At 39.5% G+C, this 3,015-nt stretch overlaps 1 long non-coding RNA gene across 1 annotated transcript; it reads right to left on the bottom strand.

Moving 5' to 3' along the window:
• Positions 1-377: 377 nt before the first annotated feature.
• On the bottom strand, positions 378-1,795 carry LOC129624073 (uncharacterized). The gene is made up of 2 exons (XR_008700728.1): positions 1,291-1,795; positions 378-1,111 (listed from the first exon to the last, which is right to left on the bottom strand). It is a non-coding gene; the product is annotated as an uncharacterized LOC129624073 (long non-coding RNA).
• Positions 1,796-3,015: the final 1,220 nt, after the last annotated feature.

Below are 3,015 nucleotides of genomic sequence, written 5' to 3'. Positions count from 1 at the left end.
GTCTTCAGCTGGATGTTATATAGTCACTAGCAGTCTGTTAATGAAAGAAAGGAATGTCTTAAAATTTAGAATGGCACCAAATGGTTTATCTTGGGCCATAAAATAATTAAGTTGAATCTTAAAGAAGGGCAGACCACCATACAAATAGTTTCATTTACATAGATTAGGGGAACAATATCTGAGTATAACATACTGGTTTGTCAAGTAGGTTTTGGGCCAAGAGGCGGAACCCACTTGGAGACAGTGTTTGGGGTAAAGGCGTAGTACATTAGCATAGCTTAAGACAAACATTTCCATAAGAAAAAGGCATTGGTTATCTCTAGGCTCAAGAATAGCTAACTTCAGGAGAAACCAGGTGTCATTATGGCAACACAGTATTTTAAGAGAAACCTCCCTTTAAATTAGTATAGAGAAGGAAAAAAATATTGCTAGTTTGTTTCCTCCTGCCGCCTAAGAGAGATAAAAATGTCTGACACTTGCAGGCTATTTCCTCCATTTGGAGACCCCTCTCTCCTTGGGGACCCCTAGATTTCCTATCAACCTGCCTAGGAAATGACTCTTTCATTCCCCCCTTTTCTTTTAGGAGAATTACGTTGCCCAAGGAAAAGGGGTGTCTTTCTCATTTCATAACTACTTCCGAGCTGACAAGGGGCGTTGTCCCTAAATTGGTGAGGCAACATATTCTCCTAATCCTCATATTGAGGATATCTGATCCAGGGGCCCCTAATAGTAGCTGGAGGAAGCTACAGCAGTAGCAGGAGTTTGAGCAACCATTTGTAACTTAAAAGCTTTCATGCGGCTAGAAACAAATCCAGTTATACAATTACAGATCCAGGGAGCAAACAGCAAGAACAAAGCAACCAGAATCATAATTAAAAGTCACATTATGTCCATAGTTAAAGTGCAAAGTGTTGCACCAGTCCATTTTAGGGTTGGTAGATGTCATCAGATGAAGAAGAGTCATCATCGCATGTGATTGCTGTCGAAGGTATTCACAGACTTGGAGAAAGTCTTTTCCTTGAAGTGGGGATGTCCACCACGGGAAGCCTTCCACTGACGAAGAGGGGAGTGCTCCGCAGACCCAGCAGTTTATCCTTTAGATCTTTCCGAGCTTTTGGCTCGTCCAGACAGTCCCATTACGGAAGCGGATCGGGAAGAAAGTGGGCCAGGGTCTTCAGTAAGCACAGAATAAGTTGCCCCAGTATCGTGGCCATGTAGTATCACATAGGAAGACCAGGTGTGTCTTCTTTAAGCCCTGGGGATCAAATCTATCCCAGTTTTTCAGGATACAGTTCAAAGGAGTGAGGCTGGAATTGTTAGCTCCCATCTTGTCCTGAAGGATCCCGGACTAGCCCCCAAGATGAAAGGTTGTTGTTGAATCACGCGAATACACTGGGATTCTTGGCCCCTGGAGGAGAAGAATTCAATCTGGGGCCAGAGACAAGGCTTGATCGCTCAGAGCTTTTGTGTAATAAAGTTTTATTAAAGTATAAAGGAGATAGAGAAAGCTTCTGACATGGGCATCAGAAGGGGGCAGAAAGAGTACCCCTCTGGTTACTTTTTAACCCATTCATTTATATAAGTTGGGGGTGTTCCATACATTTCCCCCCCTTATGCTAAATAAAAGTAATCTTTTACTTCAACTTGTGAAAATGAAATAGTGAATTCTTTGGCAGAAATATTACCAAAATAGTCTTTATATAACTGCTTTTCTGCTTCCTTTTGGTATTATCAGGATTGGTATCCACAAGGTTTGGTAGAATTTGAACTTTATAATTTAAATCCAATCTTTCTTTTACTCATGACCAATTTCTTTGTTCTTTGGATTTCTGATTTTAGAAACTTGAAGCAAAAATGTTGTTAGAGTAGGGCTCCTTCAACTGGAAGTGTTGGTTTTGTATGCTATCTCTTAGCCTTCCCTGATGGTTTTCAACTGAGGATTTGAAAGCAGGTGAAAAGACTGAAGTGGCTTTTACTTGTGTGATGTAGGCAGAGCATCTTCTGAACACAATTCTCCTTCTTCCTCTGAATGTGAATCCTATGCTGATCAAATGGGTCATGCAGATAACAGCTGGCCCTGTAAAGAGTTTTCTGGAACATAGATGGCATGGGGTAGAAATTCCACTTCTGATTTGTGACTTATCCCTGATTTAAAATAGTCCCACTTCTTAGACCAAAGGATTCGTTTTCTAGGAGTACCAGATATTCTTGAAAGCCTCAGCTAAAGCTTTTAGAAAACATGTGCAGTACCTGGAAGTAATGGTTGAAGCAGCCTTCTGAAGTTTGGAAGGCTGAATTTTTTTACATATGTGAATAAATGCAGTTCCTTTTAAATGTATGCTCAATATTTTCAAAATATACAGTTAACACACACACACATATATAACCACTCACATGGTTCTATAAATATACATATACATAGTTTTATATATATATACATATGCATATATTTATTTATATATATATAGTTCGAAAATTAATTTTGAGTGAGCAAATAGACAAGTATCTCTGATGAAGAACTTTGATTTGATGTATTTTCTTGTCAGTAACACAGTCTGCAAATCAGGATGACTTTAGCTTAGAAAGAGATGAAAAAACAGTCAAGAGCCCTTATATTCCCACTCTGAAAACATTTGTAGTTAAGCTGATCTGACTATCTAGAATTGATGTTCTTAGAGTTTCCAGTGATATTTCCAAACACATGCATGTTTTCATTTTTTTCTGTGCATTCTTTTATCTTCTGTACTGACTGACGATGGAACTCCTTCCAAACTGTTATGTTCTTCTGCTGGGATTTGTATGACAACTAATTATTTGTTTCTGAAAACAAAGGGGCAGCTGCATCTGGAGAGTGGAGAACTAGTAAAGTCCCTAGGACATATCTTTCATATATTTCATTCCATATCTCACTGAGTTGATAGCTGTTACTCATTGTAGGATGGTGGTGGTTTAGCTGGTAAGTCATGTCTGGCTCTTGTGATCCCCCGGACTATAGTCCACCAGGCTCCTCTGTCC

This window comes from Bubalus kerabau, chromosome 12, assembly GCF_029407905.1.
Source record: "Bubalus kerabau isolate K-KA32 ecotype Philippines breed swamp buffalo chromosome 12, PCC_UOA_SB_1v2, whole genome shotgun sequence".
NCBI classification, from domain to species: Eukaryota; Metazoa; Chordata; class Mammalia; order Artiodactyla; family Bovidae; genus Bubalus; species Bubalus kerabau.
The sequence above is the reverse complement of the archived record's forward strand: the minus strand, read 5'-3'. Positions and strand labels throughout refer to the sequence as shown.